Here is a 9,278-nt window from a genome sequence, read left to right as displayed (position 1 = left end):
TCTACTTTAGTGATCATAGATTTATGCAGCCCTTCTATTTATTTGTCAAGTTTTCTTTTTTCTTCCAATATCAGTTTATTAGTTTTTCCTGCTTCTTTAATGAGTCCTTTTCCTCTTTATTTCGGTATTTTGGCTTTCTTTATAATGTCTTCAATAAATTTTTAGTACACTTGTTTTTCTTTAAAAATGCATTTAATGTTACAAATATGCTTCTGATTACATTGATCTCGTACTTCAGATTGTAAAATATAATGTTCTCATTATTACTATTTTCTAAGTATTCTTTAATCATAGTTTTGGTTTTTCTCTGTCCCAAGAGTAATTTTTAAAAGCATGTTTGAATAATCAAGTAATGGCTTAAAGGTTTTATACTTTTTTTTTTAAAGAATTTATTTATTTATTTGCGGGGGAGGGCGGGGAGAGAGCACAAGCAGGGGGAGCGGCAGGCAGAGGGATAAGCAGGCTCCCCGCTGAGCAAGGAGCCCAATGTGGGGCTTGATCCCAGGACCCTGAGATCATGATCTGAGCCGAAGGCAGCTGCTTACTTAACCATCTGAGCCACCTAGGAGCCCCGGTTTTACACTTTTATTATTAAAATAAAGTATAAAATATCTTATTTAGGAAACTAGTGCTATTTTCTCTGTGATCCAAAGTATGTCAATTATGGGGAAAAATATGGGGAAAATATTATCAGTTTATATGGTCGAGAAGTCAATATATAGAAAATGAGACAGTCATACCAATTCTATTTCTCCAATTCTCTTTCTCCTTCTTTACTTTTTTTGCCCCTTGATGTATCAGAAACAAAGAGGATTTTGTTAAAGTCTTTCCCTATTATTGTGCTTCTGTAAATTCTTTCAGAAGTTCTAGGTTCACAAGTGTTACGTATTTTGATGTTGTGTTATTCTGTTAGTAAGATGTTAATGTTAATCAGACAAATTGATGAACCACCTGGTAAGATACAAGGAGAGCATCAATTCTGTGTTACTTCTGCCCAAAACATCTAATTTAATCTAATCATGAGGAAATAGCAGACAAACCCAAATTGAGGAATTTTCTATACATAATTGGCCTATAATATTTTCAAAGGGGTTAAAGTTACAAAAGTCAAGGAAAGACTGTAGAGTTGCTCTGAATTTTTGGGGACTAAAAGACATGACAACTAAATCTAAGTATGATTCTGGACTGGATGCTTTTGTCATAAAGAATATTTTGGGGACAGTTGGTAAAACTTGAATGGGGTCTGTGAATTAGATACTAGTAATGTATCAGTGTGAATGTCTGGATTTTGATTCTTATATTGTAGTTATGTAGGAAAATATCTTCTTTCATAAGAGTCACACACTAGAGTATTTGGGGGTTATGGTGCATCATGTCAGCCACTTACTCCCAAAAAGTTCAAGGAAAAAGTTTTTGAGAAGCTTTTCTTTAAGTTTGAAATTGTTTAAAAAGAAAAAGATTAACTCAAGTGTATTCTGAGACATCTGGACCTCCTCCTACTAAGTCTTGTTGTACAATTTGTCTTCATGGTCATTGATACCAATTAATATCACTACAACGTGATAGTTTTTAACTCTGAATGTGTTAGTAAACATATCTGAGTGCTCCGTGTCCAGAGGGGTCCCAGCTAGTGACCTGAGCAGGGAAGTGCAGAACTGGGGAGAAGGGGGAGAAAGTGAACAGCAAGGGCTCATGACAGAACTTGCTGGAGATGCTCAGAGCAAGGTGGTATTGAGTGCCATAAAAAGGTAGTTGGAGGCAAGAGTCTGATTCATGGTGGAATGAAATGAGCTCTGCTGAAAGTGGTGGCCCTTTTGCCTAAATTACTTTTTAGGAAGACTAAATGATGCCCTTGGTGATCTCCAGGCATCTCTGTCTCTGACAATCTTTGAGGAGGAGATGGTAAGGCAGATCATTATCAGGAGACTTGAATTCTTCTCTTGCCCTGCCACAAACTAGCTGTGACACAGGGACAGTCACTTAGGCTCACAGTGACTCAGTTTTCTATTTTGTAAATGGAGAGAGTTAGATTTTATGGTTCTTCCCAAGTTCAAAATTATAATTTTGCACATCAGTGAAAATGAACATTTTAATAATTCAAAGAAAAGTGAGATCCATTTGGGCTGGAGCAGATAGAAAAGCCTCATGAAGTGGCTTGGAGTGGTGTGGGGCCTTCATTGTGGGGCAGGATATAAATCTTTGGGCAAGAGGAGAGAGAGCACTGGAGAAAACCTGTGCCTTGGGAGCAGACTTTCAGAAAAGCAGAGAGGTGGGGAGAGAGGTAGAGTACATGGAGAAGAGCAAGGAGGCAGCAGGACTGGCTTCGGGCACGGTTACTCATCTTTCATCCACATGAACTCTGGCTGCGAAGATCCTGGCACAAGTTTCTGCTTTGAAGGTTGTTGTGTGGATGAAATGCATGAATGTTTTCAGTACCATTAGGAAATGATCAGCTGTTAAAAGTAGACCAAATCTACCTTCTTACACTGGAATAATTAATGTAGTGTTTTAAGGGGGGGTATTATCTTCTCCCCGACCCCTTAAACTAGTGGGCAGAATTAAGGAGAGCAAAGGCAACTGGAAAGAAAGACCTATAAAAATTAATTTAGTGTTTTCTTAGGAAATTGGGCCTTGTGGGTGGTTTATTACTTTTCCCCCCTCTCTCCAAGAAAGGGTCTGGGTCAGGTACATGCAGAAGAACAGAAGGCAAAAGAAATGCATCTTGCAAACTGTGGAATGACCCACGGGACCTCTGTAGACCACATACTTCTCACTTCAGTGACCCCAATACCAAAGAACCACAGTCAGCCACGCTCACACCCTCTCTGTAGAGACAACCATTTGTCAGTAGTAGATGGGAAACTGCCAAGGGGTAACCAGATCCGGCTGGGATGGCGAGGCCACAGGTTGGGACAATGGACCTAGCAGGTTCCTGACTCTCTCTCTCGGTGGTGGGGCGAGACCTCTCGGTTCTCTGCCCTTGAGTGACCACGCAGGAGGAACCTGTCCCGCGGGGCAAACGTTAGGCTTGGTTGGGCACCGTGGCTAGGAAATTCTTCATTTGTCCAAAGGAAATCACGGTGTGGGCAGACTATTTTGTGAAAAGCAGACACATGCAGCCCGAGGAGAGAAGAGCCTGTACCCAATGGCTAAGTGGAGTGTGGAGCCCTGGCAAGGAAGAGGAGAAAAGCAGGCCTGGGCTGAGGGCCATGGGCGGCCTGCCTGGTGGGAGCCCCATTATTCCACCCCCCTCCTGCTCTCTGTGGCTGGGAACACAAAGAGAAAGAGGGTGGGGTGGGAGGGCTTGGCCCTTTTCCTGCAGAGGTCGGTCCACTGGCCTCAAATGATTATTGCCTTTAATGAATTGCAGCTTGTAAAAGGCTTTGAAGCTAGAAGGCAGAGCCTGAGTGCTGAGGATTCTTTTTCTTAAATCATTTTATTCTATGGCTCAAAAAACAAAATCGCTCTTGAGCGGAGAGCAACAGTCAAGGCTGCCAACCTCCACTCGTGCTAACTTTTTTCTTTTTTTTCCCTTCAAACTGCAGTTAAAAGGTGAAGACTACAAAATGTGGAAAAACCAAAGCACAAGAAGACAACGGGTTTGACATTTAGGCAGGAGGTAGGGGACCATGTTAAAGGGGCCGCCACTGGAGCAATAACAGTTAGCCCCATTAGCTCGTGCATAACCCATAAATGTAAGGAGCACATAAACGGTGAGAGTGAATCACTGTGGTGCCCCTGGGAGAAGATCTCAGTGCTGGAACCATCTCGCAAAACGGACATAAAAAGATCATACGGTGTGTGTCTTTCAGTGGCAATTAACCTCAATTACTATCCTACAGTCCATAAAAACAGCTGCACCAGATAGGTTCCATGTGGGATCTGTGTCTGAGTCCGGGCTGTCCACACCAGTTATCCTATAGATGGTGATTGCGTTTGGGGCCTTTTCAGGCATGATATAAATCCTCTCCTGCGTTGTTGGCTCCTAACTATAAAAGAAAGAGTAGCAGGTGTGTCTTCCCAACCAACCCTTTATAGCCTGGGCATTGTGACAGCATCTTGCTGGCTTGCACCTCAGTAATGAGCTAGAGAAAAGCAAAGAAGGGAAGGCAACTGAATTCGCCAGGGTTCTTTCAGGCACCTTGAGGAAAAAAGTTCAGCCCAGCTTTTCAATTCATATAGTTCCTTTCTCTGAAGAATACTTTGCTGGTATTATCACTTTAAGCTGTCTGTGTAGCTTTATTTTGAAATTATTACAGGTATTTCGTATTGGTATTTTCCCTCATTAACAGCAAATCAGTATTTCTATAAACATCAGAATAATTGCATGCCTCTTCCTTGGAAACATTTTTAAAATTCTGTCTCTTCTCCCGTGTCTTGTTCCTCTGCTCGCTCGCCCCCCTTCCCGTGCCCTCCCCATGTCTTTGTTATGGTATATTCATATATTCATGGGCTAGCATTTGTTGCCCATTCCCCTTTTCTACTTGTTAGTCATACTCTAATCTTCCCTGAAACTTTGTTAGTATCTCTTAATACTTCTTTTTTTTAAAAGATTTTATTTATTTATTTGACAGAGAGAGAGCACACAAGCGGGGGAAACAGCAGAGGGAGAGAGAGAAGCAGGCTTCCCACTGAGCAGGGAGCCCGATGTGGGGCTGGATCTGAGGACACTGGGATCCTGACCTGAGCCGAAGGCAGACGCTTAACGACTGAGCCACCCAGGCGCCCCAGTGTCTCTTAATACTTCTCAAATCTGTCTTTATTTTAAAATTTTTCTTGTTAATGGTTTTTAAGTGTTGATATATAATGATTTATATAAGAAATACATGTTTGGGGCACCTGGGTGGCTCAGTCGTTAAGCGTTTGCCTTCGGCTCAGGTCATGATCCCAGAGTCCTGGAATCGAGCCCCGCATCGGGCTCCCTGCTCGGCGGGAGGCCTGCTTCTCCCTCTCCCACTCCCCCTGCTTGTGTTCCCTCTCTCGCTGTGTCTCTCTCTGTCAAAGAAAAAATCTTTTTTTTAATTTTTTTTTTTTTTTTTAAAGATTTTATTTATTTCTTAGAGAGAGGTAGAGGCACAGCGAGAGAGGGAACACAAGCAGGGGGAGTAGGAAAGAGAGAAGCAGGCTTCCCGCCGAGCAGGGAGCCCGATGTGGGGCTCGATCCCAGGACCCTGAGATCATGACCGGAGCTGAAGGCAGTCGCTTAACCAACTGAGCCACCCAGGCGCCCCAATAAATAAAATCTTTAAAAAAAAAAAAAAAGAAATACATGTTTGGTCTTCCTCCCCATTCCTGGCCCAGAGCTCCAAAATCCCTTGGAATTTTCTGAGAAGCTATCAATTGATCAAGGTGTCTTTTATTATGTTAATGAGAGAACCTTAGGAAAGCTCCAGGTAACCCAAGTGTCGGGGCCTGGTTGCCAGGGGAACCAACCCTTATTAGAGGGTTGGAAGTTCAGCCCCACCCTCTGACCTTGGGTGGAGGGACCGGAGACTGAATTCAGTTACCAATGGCCGGTGATTTAACCAGTCCTGCCGGGGTAATGAAGCCTCCACAAAACCCCGAAAAGAACGGGATTTCGGAGAGCTTCCGGGTTGATGAACCAGAATGCATCCCTGTGCCAGGCCCAAACTCCGTGAAGACAAATCTCCTGCCTTGGAACCTCGCCCTCTGTATCTTCATCTGGCTGTTGATTCATATCCTGTGATTTCCTTTGTAATAGACTGACAATCTAGTAAGTAAACTGATTTCCTGAGTTCTGTGAGCAGCTCTAGCAAATTAATTGAACCCAAGGAGGGGGTTGTGGGAACTTCTCATTTGTAGTCAGTCTGTCAGAAGCAGAGGTAACAACCTTGACTTTTATTTGGCATCTGAACTGGGGAGAAGTGGGGTGCAGTCTCATGGGTCTGGGCCCTTAACCTGTGGAATCTAATGCTAGCTCTAGGCAGATAATAACAGAGTTGAGTTAAATTTGTGGGACATCTGGTCAGCGTCCACAGAGAATTGAGTTAATTGCTTGGTGGTATGTCGAAAATAAAACACATTGGAAATGGTGTCAGAATTGGAAGTGTCCTGGTTCTGTGATCCATGTAAATGGCTTTGATATTTTTCCAATTTATGCTCTTTATTATTTTCCTTGCTAGATTGCTTATCTTTGTTCTTCACTTGGCTATCCTTTACGATATCCTTTTTCAAGAAAGCCGTATAATATAGAAGAAAGGCAAGTCTAAGTTCCAGCCTTGGCTCAGTTTGATCTTGGGCAAATTACACAACTTCTTAGCCTCAGCTTTCTTGACTATGAAATGGGAATAATAAAGCCAAGCTCCCAGAGCTATTATGAGGACTAAATTGAATAGCATGGGTGGAACCGCTATATTGTGTCCACAAATGTTGGTTCTCCTTGCCATTTCAGGCAAATGGTGTCCATTTTATAAACTCTTAGTAAGGAAATAACTTCTGATAAGTCTTTCAGTATAGACAGGGGAAACTTCAAGTGTTGTCTCCCATGATTGTGTGGCTTTTTGGTATAAAAACATAAAACCTTAGCCCATAGGTAAAGTAGGCTTTTGTCATATCAAGCTTCCTTTTTGAGGAGCACACCTGCTTCACAATAGCTCCATGAGCTATGGAGGTATGATAACCCCTGTTTTATAGAGGTTCAGGAGTGTTACAGAAGTCCCCTTCATCACTGGAGGGAATTATGTAATTGTTCATTCTGAAAGTCTTCATGTTCCCAAGTAAATGCGAGAGAGGAAAAGGGTGGCTGTTTCAGGTCCAGGGCACGGATATTGTTGGGGAAAGAGAAGTGTGGGAAGAGGGTCACGTTAGAGCCTTGCCCGGCGTGGCCAAAGTATTCGCTGTGATGTTACGTATTTCCTTTTATGGCACCACATCAAATTCGCTATTGAAGCAACCAGTGGTTAGCTAATACACGAGAAAACAGTGAGCCATGATAATGCAAGAAAGAACAATACTCGTGCAAGAAAAAGAATGTGAGACAGCAGGACATACCCTCAGACAGAAAAGCTGCAACTCACAGAGAACACGGTAGTGAGGTTGCAGCTGTTGTGGTGCCTCGGTAGCTCAGTTCACCGTGGGCTTCAGAATGGTAGGGCCTGGTTAGCTTAAGTCATAGAATACGCGGGGCGCCTGCGTGGCTCAGGTCATGGTCTCATGGGTGGTGGGATCGAGCCCTGCGTGGGTCTCCATGCTCAGCGGGGAGTCTGCTCTAGATTCTCCCCCTCCCCCCGACGCGCTTTTGCTCTCGGTCTCAAATAAATAAATCTTAAAAAAAAAAAAAAGACAAAGAAAATGGAAACTACTTGAAATCATGAGAACTTGAGAACTAACGCCAAGAGCTGGGATGGTAGAGAAGAGAGTGTCATTCCCATAGAATCAATTCCTGCGCATGTGAAAGAGGCATTCACTTCAAAGGGGATAGCGACAAGTCTTGAGGATGGGTGTCTTGGGCCACTCTAGAGAGTTTTATTTGAACTGAGAAATTGTTAGAAGAGAAGTAGGGGTCTCTGATTTCCTACTTTTTCCTATTTCTCTGCCTGGGCTTGGGTACACCAGCCATTGTTCTCAGATTCTCTCTTAGGAAGTAGAGAAGAGAACAGAAGTCCTAGAATGACATTCTGTAGTTGAGGTTCTTCCTTGAATAGAGCTTTTAGAATAAGACTGTTGATCATCAGAGTGAGATATTAGAGTAGTGGTTCTCAAAGTGTGAACCCCCCAGCCTACTGAAACAGAAATTCTGGGGTTAGGCTCAGCATTCTGGTTTGACAAACCCACTGGATGATTCTGATTTGTGCTGATGTTTGGGAACTGTTGGATGAGAGCACAGGCTTTAAGAATGCAGACTCTGTTACCTGGGTTCTAATCTCAATTCTACATTTTACTACTTGTGGGATGTCTAAGGGCTGTTACAAGGATTAGATAAGACAGTGTCTGTTGACACGGTTTTAACAGGATCAGAATCCTAGCTGGCGCTCAGTTGGTACCCGTAGCCTTGGGTGGGATGAGGAGGGGGTTGTGAGTTTGCTTGTTGAGAGGCTTGCCAAGGGAACTAATTATTTTTGCGTATTAAGCCTCTTTACCTCGTTCAGCGTAGTGGGTTCTGAATGACTTTGCCGTCCTTGTGTTCCACTATTATCTAAGAAGCGTGGAGAATGTTTTTTTTGAGTGCGTTGCTAGTGAGTCGAATGGCTGCACCAGTAGTGAAAACAGGCTGGCTGAGGCCAGAGCTGCATCTTAACTTTGTTTTTTGGAAGCTGGGTGGAGGGAGCAGGAGTTACCCAGTTTTTTTCCCCTTTGGCAACACTGTTCTTCCTGAACCCTGAGGAATAATGAAGAGAGAAAAATGAACATTTTTGTGGTTCAGCTGACATTAAAACAGGAAAAAGCACATCACTGGAATTAGAATGTCCTATTCATTCGTCACTTTTTCTTCAATTAAAATGTCTCTGCAAGCAGGAAAAAGAACAAGCCCCCGATGACCTCATAATTCATTATTTCTAAGGAATATACTTAATTCCCAGCGGAGATAAATCTGAAATCGATTTTCCATTTCTGTCGGCCATTGACTGGCGGCCTCTCAGGTCCTTGTGAAGGAGAGTATGTACTTTTTGTGGGGTTGGCAGGGGCTGCTGGGGAGAGGGGATTGGTAACCTTGAAGGCAGCTGCTGAAGATCCATTTTCCTTCGTGAGCCATTCTGAGCCTTTTAGAGACTGAAGAGGAGGAACTTGGGCAGGCATTTTCATTGCAAGGCTTTGCTAACTGTAGTCAGGGCCACTCTTAAAACTGAGATCCCCTTTCCAGACCATTAGAAAAGAATGTGAAAGGCACAAAGTGCTGATAAGGGGCAGGAGGGAGGGACAATAGAGCCTTCATTGATAGGACCACGGTTGTTAGAAAGAGGGTATGGTCTGATGCTTTCTATAACATCCTTTGCCTCCACATCCCCAAGACCTCTGAGCTTGAGGTTAACTAGAGCTGTAATTGAACTTTGAACTCTCTGAGCACCCCCCTCCCCTTCCCCAATGCCAGGAGTATACCTTTCCTTACACAAAGGGGATGGCTCAGCATTCATCTCTGTGGTTAGACCAGGAAACATTTCTGGGCATGGTTCACATATCTTGTGCTATGACAAGCTGGGCCAACATTGGACCCCCCCCATGTGGGTAACACCATTCCCTTTACCTCCCTGCAAAGTCAACAGACTAGAATATAGATCATCACAGAATTCAGCAGTGACAAATTCACCTCCAAGGTCAGT

Source organism: Mirounga leonina, unplaced genomic scaffold, assembly GCF_011800145.1.
Source record: "Mirounga leonina isolate KUSES-001 unplaced genomic scaffold, KU_Mleo_1.0 Mir_168, whole genome shotgun sequence".
NCBI lineage: Eukaryota > Metazoa > Chordata > Mammalia > Carnivora > Phocidae > Mirounga > Mirounga leonina.
This window is presented reverse-complemented; position numbering follows the sequence as displayed.